The 20666-nt window shown below is 42.8% G+C and overlaps 1 long non-coding RNA gene across 4 annotated transcripts; it reads right to left on the reverse strand.

Moving 5' to 3' along the window:
* Positions 1 to 4462: 4462 nt before the first annotated feature.
* On the reverse strand, positions 4463 to 19139 carry LOC112655997 (uncharacterized). 4 transcript variants are annotated; one of them, XR_007405008.1, is made up of 6 exons: positions 18593 to 19139; positions 16719 to 16895; positions 16293 to 16402; positions 9447 to 9580; positions 5574 to 5682; positions 4463 to 4829 (listed from the first exon to the last, which is right to left on the reverse strand). It is a non-coding gene; the product is annotated as an uncharacterized LOC112655997 (long non-coding RNA). The 4 variants fall into 4 exon arrangements; XR_003134014.3 differs by lacking the exons at positions 4463 to 4829; positions 5574 to 5682 and having other exon boundaries at positions 7509 to 9580; positions 16293 to 16399; XR_004808342.2 differs by lacking the exons at positions 4463 to 4829; positions 5574 to 5682 and having other exon boundaries at positions 7509 to 9580.
* Between the last annotated feature and the right edge of the window lie 1527 nt (positions 19140 to 20666).

Consider the following 20666-nt stretch of genomic DNA (forward strand, 5'->3'; position numbering starts at 1 on the left):
GTTTAGTAGGGTAGATCAGAGAATCCCAGGATCTTAAAGGTGGAAGGAATCTTTTAAAAGCCCCATGGATGGATGACTTATGGCTGGGCAAGTGAGAGGTCATAATGAAATAATGGCGCATTTTCAGGGTCACCAGCTAATAACTCAGCTTGAAGTGCAATCTGAGACCTACTCATCAAAGAGGTCCCACCATTAGGGTTCTTCCTTTTATATCTTGAGTGAAATCTGTCTGTGTGAAATCACCATCTAATTGTTTTTCACACTCTCTGCTAACAGGGCCATGGTTAACAGTGGCATATCTGCTCATGAAATATTATGCAGCCATTAAAGATAATATATTTATGAAGTTTGCGTAATACACAGGAAAGTCACCAGAAGGTAACAATAAAAGAAGCAGGCAATAAAGCTGTGTGTGTAGTATAATGATGATTGTTTTTGTAAAAACCCTTAACTAGAAATATGAGAGGAAAAACATTGAAAGTATCTATATTTATATTTGAATGGTAAGGCTAGCAAGAGATATTTTCCTTTATTCCCAATTTCCAATACTTTCAACTTCCTTTATAAGCACTATTTATTTTTTCAAGATCTATTTATTTATTTGAGGGATAAAGAGAGAGAGAGTGTGGGGGGGGTGGGAAACAGAGGGAGAAGGAGAGGGAGAAACCTCAAGCAGACTTCATGCTGACAGCAGAGCCCTAACCGGGACTTGATCCAATGACCCTGAGATCATGACTTGAGCCAAAATCAAGAGTGGCATGTGCAACCTATGGAGCCACTCAGGCGCCCCAAGCATATCCTGTTTTAAAGTGGAAAACAACTGTTCTTCTATGTTTAAAGATAGCTAAGGCCAAGTCCTCTTGCGGGGGGTCTAACGATGTTTTCTGGAACAGGATAAACACTGAGCACAGAGGGCAAGCCATCCACTCAAGAAATTAACATGAGGACACTAGTAGTCATCCTCTGGCCTTTCTTTTACCCAGGCCCAGGAGGCAGGCGAATGCTCCCCAACCCCAAGGTCAGTCTGAGCCCTGGAAGAGAGGCATATTTAACAGAAACAGTGGATGCCTGAGTAGCTCAGTGGTTGAGTATCTGCCTTTGGCTCAGAACGTGATCCTAAGGTTCCGGAATCAAGTCCCCATCAGACTCCCCACAGGGAGCCTGCTTCTCCCTCTGCCTATGTCTCTGCCTCTCTCTGTCTCTCATGAATAAAAACAAAACAAAAACAAACAAACAAAAACACAGCAGCAGTAGAGGGCATTTTCCCCAGAGAAGATAAATCCATCACTAGCATCCTCTCCAAGCAACAGGGAGCAGACTTGAGCAACACACAGGAAGCCTCCTGACACTGAAATTTGAGGGCCTAATTGAAATGGGAAAATCCTGTGCTTCTTCACACTGCTCCGTTATTCATTTAAATTGTGATTATGGAACATTCTAAAACATGTCAACTTTCACTGTCCCTCTGCTTACACTGAATCCAGAACACCTTTTCTTCTATCATGCCTTTCAGGCATCAAGGGTTGGATTCCCAATGGCCTTTCAACTGGCCTACTTGCTCTCCCAGAGGTGGATGCTAATATTTCCCTTCTAACAACTTTATTGAGACACAGTTCACAAGCAACGAATTGCACATTTTTAAAATACACACTTTGAAGAGTTTTAACAAATTTGTAGACTCATGAAATCCCAACCACTAAGAAGGCACTAATGTTTCCATCACTCCAAAAGTTGCTTTGTGCCTCTTTGCTTCCCATCCCTCCTGGCTCCCCCCACACCCCTCCTTCTTTCTCTGAGCAACCATTCATCTGCATTCTGCCATTATAGACATCTTTTATTTTCTAAACATTTCTATCAGTGGAATAATACAGGAGATATTCTTTTGTATCTGGTTTATTAAACTCAAAATAATGGTTTTGATATTCATCCACAATGTTAAAAGAAACCATTTACTGATGCCTTTCATTAATGATCAGTATTTCATTGTTTATTCACCTGTTGATGGGCTTTGGATCTGTTTCTATTGGGGGGGGGGTGTTACAATGAAGCTGCTAGGAAAATTCAGTGCAAGTCTTTGTGTGGACATATGTTTTCATTCCTCTTGGGTAAATGCCTAGGCGTGGCATGGCTAGGTAACATGTTAGGTGTATGTTTGCCATTTGAAGAAAAAAATACTGTTTTCCATTTTCTGTACCCATAGCAGTGTGTGAGAGTTCTGCTGATTCCACATCCTTGCCATCACTTGGCATACTCAGCCTTTAGCCCCTCTGGTGGGCACACATAGGTATTTTGCTGGGGGTCATGCCTCTGAAGCCCATCCTGGTCTCCCTGGGAAAGAAAGCCCAGAGAAGGACTACTGGCACCCCTGGTTTGTTTTTCTCTGTGTTTGAGTGTTTATTCTGCTCTAGAAAAATCTTTAGACTCTCCATAGAAGGGCTTGACATCCACTTGAAAATGATTCCAAATGCTTCTTTTCCAGAGCTTCTTGTTCTGTCCTGATCATGAAGTGAGCCAGCATTCATTGAATTTCTACCATATGCATTTGCTAGGGTTGGTTCCTTCTGCAGATAGGATCGGGTCCATGACTTCCCTTGCTTCTTTCTGGTTGCTGGAGCAGTCCATGGTATTCCTTAGCTTGTGACCACATTGCCCCAATCTTGCCTCTGTCTTCACATGGCCTTCTCCCCGTGGGTGTCTTCTCGTCTGTGCATCTGTCTCAAACCTCCCTCTACCTCCCTTATGAGAGGTAGGGCATATCTCGATAATCCAGGATGACCTCATCTCCAGGTCCTGAATCACATCAGAAAAGATCCTTTTTTTAGGTAACATTCGCAGATTCTAGGAATTGGACATAGATATCTTTTGGGGCAATCATTTTTCAACCTCCCAAACTTGCTAAGATCTAGGTTCCAGGCTAGATACTATGTTGACTATTTGATTTCCTAAAAAAACAAAAAAACAAAACAAAACAAAAAAAACCCTGTGAAGTATTTTTCAGGTAATACAGGCTTAAGGAAGTATCTTGTTGAAATGCAGTGCAGTTTGAGGTAGAACCAGTCATCAAACCTAGGCTTTCCTGCCTCCCATAGTGTCCCTGTGGCTCTCTGCCACAGAGATTTTAACATATCCCAAATCCTGAAAGTCCCATTGAAATGTCTTTAGTAAGTGGATTCTTGGAATTAGATCTACCAATTTTGCTCCATTACTGAATGTTCTAAATGGTACTTCGGTCAGTGGTTCTAAATCCTGACCACACAGCAGAACTCTCACAGGAGAGCTTTTTAGAAATGATTGATGCCCAGTTCATCCCTGAACCATTAAAGCCATATTCTGTGGGGGTGAAGGGTTGTCTAGCTTTTTTGAAAGCTCCTCAGGTAACCTCTTGTACAGCCAGCATTATGGAATGCTGGGGTGCTGTTACCAAACCTGTGCCGTCTTCTATGCCGTCTATCATTTTCTTTGGAAGTACTCTGAAATAGGTCAGTTCTATTCAGTGATCAGAAGTTACCCTGAAATCTTCCAGTATAAAAACCCAATTCCTGTTTTATTTTATTTTTTAATGATTTTATTTATTTATGTATTTATGTATGTATGTATGTATGTATGTATCTATCTATCTATCTATCTATCTATCTATCTATCTATCTATCTATCTATCTATTTGAGAGAGAGAGTACAGAGGTAGAGGGAGAAGCAGACTCCCCACTGAGCAGGGACCCTGATGTGGGGCTCCATCCTAGGACCCTGGGACCATGACCCAAGCCAAGGGCAGATACTTAACCAACCGAGCTACCCAAATACTCCCCAATTCCTGTTTTACATTTATCCACCAAGTCTTTGGAAACTACAAGATGAGTGACTTAGATTATCAGCTCATTGGCTTATCAATTTAAGTTCTAGGTGCACCTGAGTGGCTCAGTGGTTGAGTGTCTGCTGTTGGCTCAGGTTGTGATCTGGGGATCCTGGGATCGAGTCCCACATCAGGCTCCCAGCAGGGAGCCTGCTTCTCACTCTGCCTATGTCTCTGCCTCTCTGTGTCTCTCATGAATAAATAAGTAAATCTTTTTTAAAAATTTAAGTTCTCTATATAGGAATGAATGAATAATGGATGAATGAGCTTATTCTGTAGATCTGCAGACTTTCTCTGAGTCTTTGAGTCAACCATCACCAAGGTGCTTCTTGAAGAGAGAGATTCTTTTTTCTTTTTAAGTAGGCTCCACAAGGGTCTTGAACTCATGACCCTGAGATTAAGACCTGAGCGGAGATCAAGAGTCAGATGCTTAACCAACTGAGCCACTCAGGTACCCCAAGAGAGAGATTTGGTAGACCTTTATATATAGAAAGTTACGTATCAAAACTCCATCACCAAAAACTTCACACAGTAAGACAGAATGAAAGACATCAGTTGCATCAAAGGAACAGAGTCAATTGCAATGTTTCTTCTTTATATTAAGAAAGGCATCTTATTTTCTTCTTTTGCATAATTAGAAGTGGCTGGGTGGATTTCATCTGATTTTTTTCCTCTAAAAAAAACTGCCTAAGGTTAAAAGCTGGCATGGAAAAATTATCTCCAAAGTAAATATTTGAGAGACCATTGTAACACCTTAGTATTTGCTCCTTTGAACACAGTAATTAAGGCATTTAGATACCTATGTTGATATACTTCAAATGTCCATGTGGAATATCTTATTTTGTGTTCTGCATTTGTCGGTGCAGTTCCCACGTGCTTTTAACTCTGACTCTACTGGGTTCTTTTTTACTTGATATTTCATTATGATTTTTCTCACCTTACACACTTCAGCTGAGAAATTGCCAGTATTCAGATTTGTCTGAAAAAAAAAAAAACTTATTATGGGTAATGTTTTTGGTTTGCTCTTTTTAAAAAAAAAAAATTTATTCATTTATTCATGAGAGGCAGAGGGAGAAGCAGGCTCCATGCAGGGAGCCTGATGTGGGACTCGATCCCAGGTGTCCAGGACCAGGCCCTGGACTGAAGGTGGCTCTAAACTGCTCAGCCACCTGGGCTGCCCTGGTTTGCTCTTTTGTATGATAGAAGAGTCTATTTGCATATTTTCCATAGAGAACCAAGGGCTACTCAAGACTGCTCTTAAGATTTACTTTTATCTGTGTGATCTACACACGTTAGGAAGACATAGGAAAAGAAATTTGGTGTGGTTGCCAAGTAATCTGAGTATTTTCCAAGCTGAAGTCTCTTTTGCGGAATATTAAACTGATAGGAATAAGTTGTCATCAAATCAGATGTCTGAGTTGGGGTCTTATCAAACAGAAGACTCCCTGAGGGGGCCCTTCTGTGGAATATGCAAAGCTCCTGAATAAAGAATGAGTCATGGATCTGTTCTCTACCTAGATGCACAGAAAAATGGACTGAGGATACTGTGTGGTAATCATACAAGTTATTCCCTAGTGCAATTTGAGTAGACTCCTAAAAAACAATAGCTCCCTAGGGCACTCTTTTCTGAAAGAATTGTGCAACTTCATTTTTTCCAGAAAGGATTCAGCAGGGACATTTTTAAATATTTCCCCTCTGGATGTGCCGAGAGAGCAGTTCTCACCTATCTGAATGGTTGGGAAGAACAGTTCCAGAAAGTACAAGTAGAGGCTTGCCAAGAGAGTCTGCATTATTACTCTGTCCTCAAATGCTCAATGGGTAGAGGGTGTGGCCTGAAAAAAAGGGAACACATAATAATTTTCCATTTAGTCACATAATAAGTACATTTCCCACAGTCAGTTGATTTGGGTCATTTGGACCATTGCAGAACTGGAATGCTACCTACTTGACCTGATTTAGTTGTTAGGAAGGCCAAAAGCCAAGGAAACTGACATTTCAGAGATGAGTGATTTTGGCCAAATTTATTACTGAATCAGATATCTACAAAGCGTTCTGAATGACTGTTAAAGCATCAGGCTCGAAGTGCCCAGAAGTCACTGGTCAACTGGGCAAATCAGTGTAGTTACAGTCTTACTTGATCACAAATGATGGGTATTTCTCCACTTTACGTGACATTAAAGAGGGTTAGCCAACATCTATTACTCACTCTTTTGAGGGAAACACATTGCTTACAGAGATCAACAAATATTTATAAAATGTGGCTTTTGCCTTAGGGGACTTCACAATCTCCATGTAGGATACACCATTAACTCATTGATGGAGCTTGAATAAGTAACAAAAAATAGAGTAGGAAGATCTTTCTTTGGGAATCTTGAAAGGAAGGAAAGCATCCACGAAGGACAGGCATCAACATCCTCATCTTCCATGAAGCCAGCCACTAGATGTGATGAGTGGATGAAGAGAACCAAGGTTCACAGAGGATGAAAACAGAAACCAGAAAAATGGGATCCCTGGGTGGCGCAGCGGTTTGGCGCCTGCCTTTGGCCCAGGGCGTGATCCTGGAGACCCGGGATCGAATCCCACATCGGGCTCCCGGTGCATGGAGCCTGCTTCTCCCTCGGCCTATGTCTCTGCCTCTCTCTCTCTCTCTCTGTGACTATCATAAATAAATAAAAAATTAAAAAAAAAAAAAAGAAACCAGAAAAATGGCACAGGGTAGGTACTTACTCTATGTTTGCCAAATAATCATAATCTTAAGCCACTACTATATGACTCTTTCAGTGAATGTCAAAATACCCACTTATATTTATTTAAACAACAACAACAAAAAAGGGAATGGGAAATGCATTAATGTTCCTGAAAAATTCAGAATCGCACATAGGCTTTGCTGGAAACAGGTACTCCTACTACTCAGGTTGCAGCCTGTCTCTCATTTCTGAATGTTGAATAAGACTCTTATTAACATTAGCTGGGTATTCTCTAACATAAATTCTTAGAGTTGGAAGAGACTCTAGAGAATACTTGGCAACCACTCCAAATTCCTCTTCATGTGTTGCTCTAAGGAGTATAAGCTAAGCATGACTCCTTGAACCCACTTTGGGTTGTGTCCCCATTTCTGTGCGCATCATTGTGGGTAGGAGAGATGAAATGTTCTGATTGGCCAGGCATGTTCATATGCTATTGCTATCCCTTTTCCTGGGTGGTTATGCATGGAAAATGTGAAAATATGGTCTGTCCAGAAGAAGAGGCAATGGATGTAAGATCACAATAGAAAATAGACCTCCACTATAAATGCCATGCCTTGTGTATTTACTAAGAGCTAGGAACTGTACAAAGAGCTTTATAAATGGCAAAACATTTTATCTACTCAACAATCCTGTGAAGGTGGGAGGATAGTCAAAATATTTACAGTCACCTGTGAATCAGAACAAGTGTAGGAAGGCCCCCATCAACTTGAAACAGGATCCCAGAGATCCATCTTGTGCCAAGCACTAACCCCTTATTTACTGGGTCAGGAGGGCTTCTGGAGAAGGGGGGTCTTATGGGAGAGATCAGGGCAGCTGGGTGGTGGGAAAGCACAGAGGGCTTGAGACAGAGAGACTCATAATAAACTGATTTTTACTATTTTTAAAAAGTTTTACTATTTTCTAATAGCTGACTGGCCATATTAATGCATACCAGATAGTTGATAGTCACAGATTTAAGGGATATCTCTAGTTTACAGATGAGGAAATTGTATCTCACAGAAGCTAAGTAACTTGCTCAAAGTCACATTAGTAAACTGTAGATCTGAAATTCAAAGCCAGGTGTACATTCTACTAAAACCCATGCCCTACAAAGAATTAGAGTAACCCAAAGATCCTTCATATATTATAATAAGAAAAGTCCATATATACCTATGTCTTGTCCTTGAATGAGAAACAGGAGGCTACTCCAAAAGACCCATGTGGCCCCAATGTGCCAGAATGGCTTTTATCAGTAAGACAGGACTCATGAAGATGCCCAGGATCCCAAAACTCCACCTTCCCATCATTCATTCTATCACCATGATTACTATTCCATTAAATGTTACATGATTATCTAAATGTTCAATGTCTGGTTCTGGGGATAATAAGATGTAAAAGTAATGGTATAAGCACTGGTCATTTCTTATATTATTTCATGTACAACTTTAGCTTTGCTGCAAAAATCCAAAGGAAAGAAAATGTTTTATTGGAAAAGTTGAAAGTTCTTTGAGCATATTTTAGCATTTGTAACTTTTATATTTTAAAGATTCATTCATTCATTCGTTTGTTTATTTATTTAACAGACAGAGAGCACAAGCAGGGGGAGCACCAGGCAGAGAGAGAAGGAGAAGCAAGCTCCCCACTGAACACGAAGCCCAATGCAGGGGGAGGGGGGGTTCTATCCCAGGACCCTGAGATTATGACGGGAGCTGAAAGCAGATGCTTAACCCACTGAACCACCCAGGTGTCCACATTTGTAACTTTTTAAAGGTTGGTTCTGGAATGTAAGCCACTCCCAGCCCTCGCCACCTTGTAAATTTCTCCATAGCAAGTATAAGCATTAGGGAATACAGAGTCTTTCTGCAACTTTTGATTGAGACGGATTTCATTCCCTCCCGAACACTGTGGTAGTCACCAGAAAAGCATGGATGAGTAAAATAATGTCTCTAGATTATAACTGTGTGGTGGAAACAAGTATAAAAAAATTTTGTGACAAATTGTTAGTTTTGCTAAATGTGAAGAGGTTTTACACAATGGTCATCGAGGTCATGTTGCCTGGGTTAGAATTCCAGCTCCACTACTTACTGGTTCTATGAAATTGAACCTGGCATTAAATAAGCTCAGGTTTTGTTTCCTAATCTGTGATGTGGGGATATAATATCACCTTCATGTGGTTGTATTGAAGATTCATGAAACAATCCATGTAAGGCATCTAGCATAGTATCTGGTATATTTTATACCAAGTACTCTGAGAATAATCATGAAACAGGGAAATATGAGGAAGACCAGAGAATCAGTGAAGGCTTCCAGGAAGAAATATTGCTTAAATGAATTTTGAAAGCTATAAAGAATTGACTAAATAAAGAAGGAGGCACAGCATTAAGATAAGAAGTGTCAGTTAAGGATCATCAGTAAAGTAAGGTAAGAAGACAACAGACACCATGCTGTTACCAGGACACTGGCTAGTATGAAGGGAGTGACAAGATAGACAGAAGAGGATAAGATATATGGGGCCTGTGTGACATGCTTTATGTCTGTCCCTGAGTCTGTAGCAGTGCCTTGCACCATGCTCATGAATGAATGAGTGAGCAAATGAATGAACTAATGAAAAAAATATATATATATCTTACATTTTTAAAGCTATGAGGGAGTGGGGTGGTTGTGGTGGTGGAGAAAATCTTTGCTTCCAGCCCACCATATCCCCATGATAAGAAAGGCAGATTCTACAAAGATGCTGGCATTGGGCAATCCCATGACAATGGAAAGCTGTCACAATCACATGGCTGGTACAAGGGAGGAGGTAGTGTCTGCACCCAGTGGAGCTGGAGTGGGTAAGAAGAGCTATCATCATGGGGGGACACAGGTACTACCACACATGCTTCCCTGAAGAAGGTCAGGAAAAGGAAGCTATTCCTCCATTTCCTGCCTTTCTGGTCCCTCTGTCTCCAGATGATGTCTTCCATCGGTCAGCTCTCAAGGCGGCCCAAGTGTGCTTCTTTCCAAGCTGGACAGAGAAGAAGAGAGAATGGATGAAAATGAAAGTGTCAAATGGAAAATCCCCACCACAGATATCAAAATCATTCACAGATCTTAAGATGTGGTTGGTCTACTGTGAAGACTGCTCACTGTGACTTTAACTTCAACTGACTTGAATCCACATTTTAAAATTTCATAACATGAAACTGGGCCATTTTATTTCACCATACAGAAAAATAAACTCAAAATGGATTAAAGATGTAAATGTGAGACCTGAAACCACAAAAATCCATGAAGAGAGTATGGGCAGTTATTTTTCTCTGACATGAGCCATAGCAACATTTTTCTAGATATGTCTCCTGAGGCCAAGAGAAATAAAAGCAAAAATAAACTGTTGGAACTACATCAAAATAAAAAGTTTCTGCACAGCAAAGGAAACAATGAAAACTAAAAGGCAACCTGCTGAATGGGAGAAGATATTTGCAAAAGACCTATCTGATAAAGGGTTAGTATCCAAAATATATAAAGAACGGATATAACTCAACACTCAAAAATCAAATAATTCAATTAAAAATGGGCAGAAGACATGAACAGACATTTCTCCAAAGAAGGCACACAGATAAACAACAGGCACATGAAAGGATGCTCAACATCACTCATCATCAGGGAAGTGCAAATCAAAACTACAATGAGATATTATATTAAAGCTGTCAGAATGGCTAAAATCAACAACAAGAAACAAGTGTTGGTAAAGATGTGGAGAAAAAGGAACACTCTCACTTTTGTTGGGACGCAAACTTAGTGCAACCATTGTGGAAAACAGTATGGAGTTGCCTCAAAAAGTTAAAAATAGAACTACCCGGGATCCCTGGGTGGCGCAGCGGTTTGGCGCCTGTCTTTGGCCTAGGGCGCGATCCTGGAGACCCAGGATCGATTCCCACATCGGGCTCCCGGTGCATGGAGCCTCCTTCTCTCTCTGTGACTATCATAAATAAATAAAAATTTAAAAAAAAAAAATAGAACTACTCTACAATCCAGTATTTGCCCTACTGGGTATTTACCAAAAAACCTAAAAAGACTAATTCAAAAGGACACATGCTGCCCTATATTTATTGTATCATTATTTCCAGTAGTCAAACTATGGAAACAACTTAAGTATCTATCAATAGATGAATGGATAAAGAAGATGTGATTGATATATATACATATATCAATATATTAATATATTGATATATATTAGCATATTATTCTATCAATAGATCTAATAATATCTTATTAATATCTCAATATATTAATATATTAGCATATTATTCAGCCATAAAAAAGAATGAAATCTTGCCATTTGCAAGAACATGGATGGAGCTAGAAAGTGTAATGCTAAGTGAAATAAGTCAATCAGATAAAGACAAATGCCATATGATTTCACTCATATGTGGAATTTAAGAAGCAAACAAATAAGCAAAGGGGAAAAAAAGAGTGAAACAGACAAACTAAGAAACAGACTCTTAACTATAGAGAACAAACTGATGGTTACCAGAGGAGAGGTGGGTGGGGGAGATGGGTGAAATAGGGAATGAGGATTAGGGAGGGCACTTTTCATAATGAAAACAATAGCAAATTAAATTTAAAATATCATAACATAATGATATATCATCAAAAATAAAAATCACAAAAGTTATCATGAAGAAGAGGCAGATTACTCACAAATAAAAGCAATTAAACTTAACATGGACTTCTCACCAAGCAGACTAGATGCCAGGTGACAATGACGAAGTAATATTTCCTAAATGATAAAGGGAAATAATTGCCATATATAATTTTATACCTAGATGAATTATCATCAACATTGGTGGAGGTGATGTGGGGGTGGGAAGGGGATGGGCAAAATTTTCTTTCCCGCAGATATACAATAACTAAGAAAGCTTACTACCTGTCTAAATCCGTTTGTTTACAACAACAAGATACTATAAACCGGGTGGCTTAAACAAAACATTTATTTCTCACAGTTCTGGATGCTAGGAAGGTCAAGATCAATATGCCAGCTGAGGGGCACCTGGGTGACTTGGTCGGTAGAGCCCGTGACTCTTGATCTTGGGATCATGAGTTTGTGCCCCGGGTTAAGTATAGAGATTACTTTAAAAAAAAAATTTCTTCTTTAAGATTTTATTTATTCATTCATGAGACACACACACAGAGAGAGAGAGAGAGAGAGAGGCAGAGACACAAGCAGAGAGAGAAGCAGGCTCCCTGCAGCCAGCTGGTTCAGTTCCTGATAAGTACCCTCTTTCTTGGCTTGCGGATGGAACCTCTTCCTGCCATGGACTCACACAGCAGGAAGAGACAGGAAATTCCCTGGTCTCTTCTTATATGGACACTAAATCCCATCATGAGGACTCCTCAAGCCCTCATCTAAAGGTGGCCCCACCTCCTGATAGCATCACATTGGGAGTTAGGGGTTCAATGAATTCTGGAGGAACACATGCACTCAGTTCATAACACTACCCCAGCATCCTCAATAAAAGAATATACATAAAATACTTTACAAGAAGAAAAATAGGGATACCTGGGTGGCTCAGTGGTTGAGTGTCTGCCTTGGCTCAGGGCATGATCCCGGAGTCCTGGGTTCGAGTCCCACATCGGGTTCCCCACAGGGAGCCTGCTTCTCCCTCTATGTCTCTGCCTCTCTCTGTGTCTCTCGTGAATAAATAAATAAAAATCGAAGAAGAAAGAAGAAGAAGAAAGAAGAAGAAGAAGAAAAATCAACCCAAGATGAAGGCGTGAGGCCAGAAACAATGAAAACCCAGAAACTGGGTAATGTATGGTAAAAGTTAACAAGTATTTATTGATAAAACTAACCAATTCCTGTAAAATAAAGATAAATATTGAATTGGATTGTGTTTCTAAAAAGGTAGAACTTCTGATAAAACAATAATAAAAATAGTCTGTATTTTACATCAAACTGATGCTAAAATTTAGTTGACCGTGGCCCGATTTTTCTCATGGCAGTTATAGTTTCTTATAGCCTCAGGCTTTATATGATGAACACATTTATTCTCATTACCAGGTGACTTTTAAATAAATATTTTACTTTAGTACTGTTTTAGACTTACAGAAAAGTGACACAGACCCAGTTCCCTCTATTTTAATCTTACCTTCATATGGTACACTTGTCACAACTAAGGAATCAACATTTTTTTCTAATGTCCCTTTCCTGCTCCAGGACCCATTCATGACACCCCACTATAGTTAATCACTAAGCACAGCCCACACTCAAGGAGTGGAGAGTTAAGCTCCCTCTCCTTAAGGGACGATATCTACATCAATTATCTGGGATTCTTCTGTATGGTACATTTACTTCTTCTCCCTATTAATCATTCAATTATTCTTTCATATCAATATAGATTCCTGGATATTTATTTTATACTTTAGATTAAAATCCAACATTTATATTATCATTCAAATTGTTCCAGTTTTGGCCATTGAGAGCTCCTCCAGGTTGGCTCTTGTGTCTCTTCTACATGGCCCCATTGCTTTGTTTTTGAGCGTTTCCTTACTTTCTTGCTATTTCCAGATGCTCCAGGCTCATGTTGTACATTCCCTGCCCCAGCCCTAAAATCAGCCATATTTCCATGAAACCTGGTTTCTTTATCATGACTAGCTCTCAAACAACCCCAGTATAAAAAGAAAATTAAACTCCTGGGATCAGAATCATTTCCAGTTCCTCCTTTTGCCAACAGAGCTCTGTCTCATCAGAAAATGTAGTGCTGGTGGGCTAGCCCATAAATAGCACCACCGACAAAATGGTTTTGACCTGAGCAGCCCTTAAAAAGTCAAGATGCCTGGGCCACGCACTTGGGGATTCAGATCCAGGAGATCTGAGAAAGTGTTCAGATCCTTCAAGTTCCAAAGGTGATGGTGATGAGCTAATAAGGCTGAGGACAATATATAAATAGCTTTAAAATGTCTAAACTTTGACAATCTATCATTTATTGAGCAACTACTGTAGGCTATACATTTTTTTTAAGATTGTATTTATTTATTCATGAGAGACACAGACAGAGAGGCAGAGACACAGGCAGAGGGAGAAGCAGGCTCCCTAAGGAAAGCCTGATAGGGACTTGATCCCAGGACTTGGGGATCACGACCTGAGCCAAAGGCAGATGCTCAACCACTGAGCCACTCAGGCTACCCACACATGATCTTATTTAATCACCACAACAACCCTAGAAATTAAGGTTATAATCCAATGTTAACTAAATCTGAGTAATTTGCTCATGGTCACAGAACAGGTGTGTCCACGCTAAAATAGTTTTAATCAAAGTCACAGCTTGTACTTGATTTTCTGTCATACTATTTCCCACATAAAAGCGTTCCTACAAAGTGGCTTGTAAAAGTAAGTAGCACTTCCTCTCCGTGGTTTGCTAGCCACTGGAAACAGGCTACTTTCCCTCATTTCATGGCCACTTGTCCTTTTCCACAGTAGCTGAAATAATATGCTGTGTTCCACTGAGTAGCCAAATCAAATTATCCTAGACTTTGATAAATTTGCCATTAAGGGCTATTTAGTGGACAGGAAGGAGAGCTAAAATAAGAATGGAGAGAGGAATTTGGTTTTATGTCCTCCTAATAACAAGGCAAAATTGGAGGCCCCCCAAATCATAACTAAAGTCGCAAAATAACAATGTGGATTTTAAGCCTTTTAAACCAATTTCCGAAAAGGTAGCAAATTTAGGGTTTAACTAATTGTAAAACTTCTGATCTTCCAGGCAAGGGTTCTTGACAAAAACACAGATGAGAGACAGAAAGAGACAGAGACTGGGGCACCTGGGTGGCTCAGTGGTTGAACGTCTGCCTTCGGCTCAGGTCGTCTGTGTCATGCCTCCATTTCTTCTGACTTCTCCTCTTTCTGACTTCCAGACACTGAGGTCGGGCCAACCTATTAATCTCCCTACCTTAAAGTCAACTGATTTGGGATTAATTACATCTGCAAAATCCCCTCACAGCAATACCTAGATTGGTGTTTCATTGACTAACTAGGAAAATATGTGTTTACACCAGGGGCCAGGAATTTGGGGAACATCTTAGAGTGCTGCCTCCCACAGAAAAAGGGAGATAAGAGGAGGGGGAGACAGAACCATGGAGCAAAGTCATTTTGTTTTTATCTCTCTGATGTCTTTATTAATATTTCTATATTTCTTTCCCTTTTCTCTCCCTCTCTTCTCTAACCAAAATATCACCTGTATTGAGAGTTATGTGGTATGTAAAACTGAATCAGAAGATTGAAATGAATGCCCTTAAATTTATCCAGACCAGGGGTTTTCCAGCCTTTTTTTGTGACCAGTGGGGATTTTCCTGTTCCTAAAGATGGGAAATGGAAGAGAAGAGAGAGCGACCTGCTGCTTTGGCCTCCCTTCAGGAAGTCCCGGTGAAGCCCAGAAAAGGATCCACAGTGCCAGCCAACCAACACGGCCTCGAGAGGGCCACATCTCCTGGATGGGGATCCCCAAGTGTTCCTTTTTGTTTGGATCTGAGGAGGTCATGTACAGACCATTCATGGAAGGTGAGGGCATGGAACCAGCTTTTCTCCCTCCAGGACTGCACAGCTCTACTTAAGCGTAGGGTTCATACTTCATACCTGTGCTGATGTGCACTCTTTATTTTTAATTTTTTTTATTTTTCTAAAGATTTTATATATTTATTCATGAGAGACACACACACACACAGAGAGAGAGAGAGAGAGAGAGAGAGAGAGGTAGAGACATAGGCAGAGGAAGAAGCAGGCTCCTCACCAGGAACCCAGTGTGGGACTAGATCCCATGACCCCGGGATCTCACCCTGAGCCAAAGGCAGACACTCAACCAGTAAGCCACCCAGGTACCCCAATAATCTACCTTTTAAAATGACACAACACACCTGGGGAGACCAGAAAGCAAGGTCACCTGAAGCACATTATGATGCCTGTGGGTCTACAGGCACTTTTGCTTATTCACTGCAGCACGCTGTCTATTCAATAATTAAGCAGCCTAGTAGGAATCCGATAATCTCAGCACATATTTGTGACAGTATTCAATGCTCATTATACGTCAGAACATTCATATCACTAAACTTTTCTCATAGATGCATCTGAGAGATGGCAGTTTTGTTTTTTTGGTTTTGGTTTTTTTTTTCTTTTTTTGTTTTTTTTTCTTGTTTTTGTTTTTGTTTTGTTTAACAAAAAGCCGATCTTCAGGCTCTGAACAAGAAGTTGAACAGCTCAGAGTGAAGGTGACTAATTTCAAGCCTCTGGATCTTGAAAAACTGGAAGGTGAGCTCTCCAAGATGAAATAATTAATGATTTTTGGAGCAGCCCATTGCAAAGATACCCAAATATTGCAAAACATGGAATTTGTGTTCTCCTTCCCTTTGCTACAACACCCTCTGTGCTCCAACAAAAACAAAATAAATGAATTGACTTGATGTTGCGCCCAATAGGAAGTTCTGACTCAGTCCCATTGTTCCAAATGTTAATACCCGATAAAGAGACATAAAATAGAGTTCATTAAAAGTCTATTCAGTATAATATAATACAAAGTATAGACTGGAAGATGTTTATTTTATTCTTTCCGTAGTTTGTTATATAGTTGTTCAGTAATATAAAGTTGTATCTGTGTATGTTATTGTCTGTATAGTGTATATTAAAGGCATATAAATTATCTATAATAAAAAGACAATTCAGTAAAAATCAAGCAAAAGACGGGCACCTGGGTGGTTCAGTCGGTTAAACGCCTGACTCTTGATCTCGGCTCAGGTCTTGATGTCATGGTAATGAGTTCGAGGCCTGTGTTGGGCTCTACACTGGGCATGGAGCCTACTTAAAAACAAACGAAAAAACAAAAACAAAAAAATGAGCAAAAGAGTTGAACAGATCTCTCACCAAAGAAATAAATAGATGCAAAGATGTTCAACATCGCTAGCCAGGAAAAACATGCAAATTAAAACCAAATGAGACACTACCACAGGCCCATTAGAATGGCTAAATTTTTAAAAATTGACATTACTATATGCTAGACCTCAAGTCTAGACTTGTATTTAAAAAAAAAAAAGTGACACTACTAGGTGTTGGTGAGAATGTGGAGAAGCTGGAATTCTCATGCATTGCTTAACATGACAGAACTTTCTTCTCTTACATATCTGGAGGCCAGAAGTCCAAAATCAAGGTGCAGACAGGATGGCTGTCCCTCTGGAGGCTCTGGCAGAGAATCTTTCCTCTTCTGGCTTCTGGTGGCTACTGGCATTCACTGGCTTGTGGCTGCGTCTCTCTCTGGTCTCTCCCACAGGTCTATCTCTAAACTTCCTCTGCCTCTCTGTCATGAGGACACAGGAGATGGTACTTAGAGCCCACCCAGATAACCCAGGACAAAGTCCTCCCCTTGATCCTTAACTTCATTCACATCTTTGGCCACGTGAGGTAGTTTTCACAGATTCTGGGGAATAGGATGCAGATGTATCTTGAACCCACTACACAACCCAGACGTCCATCAACTGGTGAATGACTAAACAGATGGTGACAGGTCCATACAGTGGAATATTACCCAGCCATAAGGAAGAACTAGCTACCAATAGGTGCAATATCGTGGGTGCCTTTCAAAAGCATTCTGCTAAGTGAAGGAAGCCAGGTTCAAAGGCCAATGTATGATTCCACTTGTATGATATTCTAGAAAAGCAACACTGTAGGGATAGAAACCTGATCAGTGGTTTCCAAGAGCCAGAGGTATATGAAGGGGATTGACTTCCAAGGGGTACAGAGAACTTTTGGGGGTGATGGAAATGTTAAATGTGTTGATTATGGTCTTGGTTACATGACCACATACATTTCAAAACCCATGAAACTACACATTTAAAATTGGTGAATTTTGTTATATAAAGTTTACCTTAATAAATCCACTTTTACAAAGCATATAAATGAAATGTCTTGCATTTAATTGGTAATTTTTTTTTGAGCTCCTGGTATGATCTGCCAACGGGTTATAATTTTTCATGTTGTCCTGTAGATTTAACAAAGTTTGGAAAATTTCTGTCCCTCCTTCTGTGCCTCTGCCTTAGAAAACATTATTAGCCTCTGTGAAGAAGAGAAGAATTCTATACCAAGATCACATTCCTTTGTGTGGCAAGGGAACCCGTTGTTTTTGGAATGTCTTGTAACTCCCCAGCCCTACACATTTCTTCCCCAGCCACTGCACCCATCTGATTAGTTCACGGGCCCTCATCTCTCTCCATTTAGATCCCCACTCCATAGCGACACCAAAATTCTCTTCCCAAGGACCAAATCTGTCATGTAAATTTTAGGCTTAAAAATCATTTTTGCTCTCTTTCCTCCTGTAAAATAAATTCATATGCTATGCTAGCTAGAATTCTTAATAGTAAACTCTTAAACACGGGTTCAGCCTCACCATCGACCACCTTCCATAAGGTACACTCCGTGGTTCTGGCTTCTGAATCTCTTCCGATTTCTTGCATACAGTGCATTTCATACTCTGTGTTTTTGCTGATGTTTTTTCTGGTTCCCCATATTTCCTCCTAGCCACCCACCTTATCATCCACTCATTGGCTTAGGCCTCAGCCACCGCTGCCCACCTGTGACCCCATCCTTGTGTCAATGGACACAATGGGATGGGAGTCCTCCAAAGGTTTGCACCCTGTGATTCTCAAACGCCACTCCACAATCAACCCACACTCCAGAGATTCCGATTGGATTGTTACAGGCCGTGCGAGGCATCAGAGAAGCTTCCCAGGTGCCTCTAACCTGTAGCCCGGTGGGTGAACCATTGGCTTTGGCCAGAGCTAGCACGAGCTAGAAGAGGCTTTCACTCCCTGGGGGAGGTGTGGCTGGACACCAAGAAGGTAACCACAGTGAAACCGAGCAACGCAATTACAGTGGCACCGCTGGGCTCTGTTGATGGGGCAGATGCCCCTGGAGGCGTGCTGCCCTGAATTCAGTGGCACTTTAAAGTAATTCTTTAATTAGTCCCATCCGCTCTGTAAATGTGAAAAATAGCACTACCTGTGTTGCAGACGTTCCATTTGGTTTCGTTTACAGGTAATGCTTGGGGATCGCATCCAGTGATTACCTCCCAACAGTCCCGGGTGACCTTTGTCCATCGAATGGGAAACCCCTACCTTCAGACACCCGATGCCAGCTTTCCTGTGCCTGCTGTAGGGGTAACGGACCTGACGGGCCCCAGCACACACACACACACACACACACACACAAGCACACGCACACGCACGCGGCAGGCAGGGAAGGCAGCTGGAGAGCCTGCGCCCAGCGTCCAGGCCTGCGGGTGGGGGTGGGGCCAGTCGTGTCAACGGGGCCTCCTCGCGGCGGGGTTCGTGGGCAGGGTCGGATCCCTTTAAGCCGCATCCGCGCCTGCCTGCCTGCCTGTTCCGCACGCACGTCACTCTTTCCCTTCTCGGGGCCGGGGAACTGAGTGCAGGCTCCTCGGAAACCATTCGGAGAAGCCCCTCCGCAGCGCGCCCCAGCAGGGGGCTGTCGCCGGCCGGGTGACCGGGGCGCGCCTCCCGCAGCCTTCGGGGCCGCGCAGCACCGGCCTCGCCCTCGCCCCAGAGCCGGGCATGGGAGGTCCGGGGGAGCCCTCGCCCTCGCCCTCGCCCAGCCCAGGATCTCCCCGTGGGAACGCGCCCGCGGCCGCCCCGCCGCGGGGCCCGGAGGCGCGGCCTGTGATCGCATGTTCCAGGCGGCAGGCGGGCCCCTGTGATCCGCGGCCAGCGTCCCGGGGAGCGCGCGAGCGTCCCGGGCCGCCCGCCTGTGATCGCCCGCCAGGGCTCCCGCGGGGGGCGGGGCGCGGAGGGACCGGCGACCTCGGTGCGCTGCGGCCGCCCCCAGAGGCCGCGAGCGCCCAGCTGCCCCGCGACACCGGCCGGGTCCAGGGAGGGCTCCCCAACGCCCCCGCAGCGGGATGCCTGCTGCCCACTCACGTCCGGGCACTGCCGGGGCGCGGGGGGGGGGACGCCCCATCCGCAGCCACACGATGGGCGGCGCGGCTGCCGGTCACGTGCGGAGCAGAGGAGCCGCGGGATGCGGGATGCGGGAGGCGGGATTCGTGCAGCCTCGCGGTCAGCAGGGCCCTGCTCTGCCCAGCGAGAGTCCAGCCCGCGAAGACCGCTCTGGCGTGTCTTTCTGGTTAATCCAGGGTGGTTATCTGAACAGGTGTGAATCGCTTAGCAAGAAAGAAACATTTCCCCCCTAAACGACTCCCTGCGCCATCTCAAAGCCCACAAAAGCCTCACATTAGCATTAGGTTGTGCAAAGCCACCTGTTCAAATAACCCAGGCAAATAGAGAAAAACAGCCTGGGAAGAAGAAAAGAACACAAACCACTGCAAATACTTGAAAACAAGTCTAAGGATTAAGCTTCATCAGAGCAACAGGCAGGAATGGGGAGAGGTGTTTCCCGTTTGTCACACAAACTTGCAGGGGCTATTTTTAGCAGCCTATTTGATTCCCTCAGATGGTGAGATAGCAGTTTTCGCAGCCTTGTCAAAGTAAGAATGCGGTAGGGAAATCCAGCCTGCTCTAATTCAGCCGTCGTGTATGTTTAGAAATCCTGATTTCAGGCAGCGGGTGAGCAGACCCGGCCTTGTGACCGCACGACAGCAGGTCCTGGAGAGGCCGCGCCTGTGGTCGTTGGTTCTGTCTGCTTCCGTCCCGAGAAAACAAAAACACGATTTCATCAGCATTACTTTTCAATATTTTTGAAATGTTATTTTTACATTTGTTTTGTGGCGTAAGAGAAAAGCGGGGGAAGGACTGGAACAGTGCAGGGAAAGGAGCCAAGAGAAACTCGACTGGGGGAGAGTGGGTAGGAGATCAAACGTGGCCGTGGCAAGGCTGGGGGAGGACGGGGCCAGCACTGTGGGAACAGAGCCCATTGATGCAATGGGAACGTGGGTGAACAGGGGCCCGAACCAGCCTCAGATCAGGGCAGGCGGCCTGTGTCGCTGACCTGGCCAGTCCCCGGGCGATGGAGTGTCTGTCTGAGAGCCAAGGGGCACAGCTCTCCGGGGCCCACCGGCTCAGGGGCTCAGTACCCCGGCCCGTCCACGCACCAGGAGCAT

The sequence above is a fragment of the Canis lupus genome, chromosome 22 (assembly GCF_003254725.2).
Source record: "Canis lupus dingo isolate Sandy chromosome 22, ASM325472v2, whole genome shotgun sequence".
NCBI lineage: Eukaryota > Metazoa > Chordata > Mammalia > Carnivora > Canidae > Canis > Canis lupus.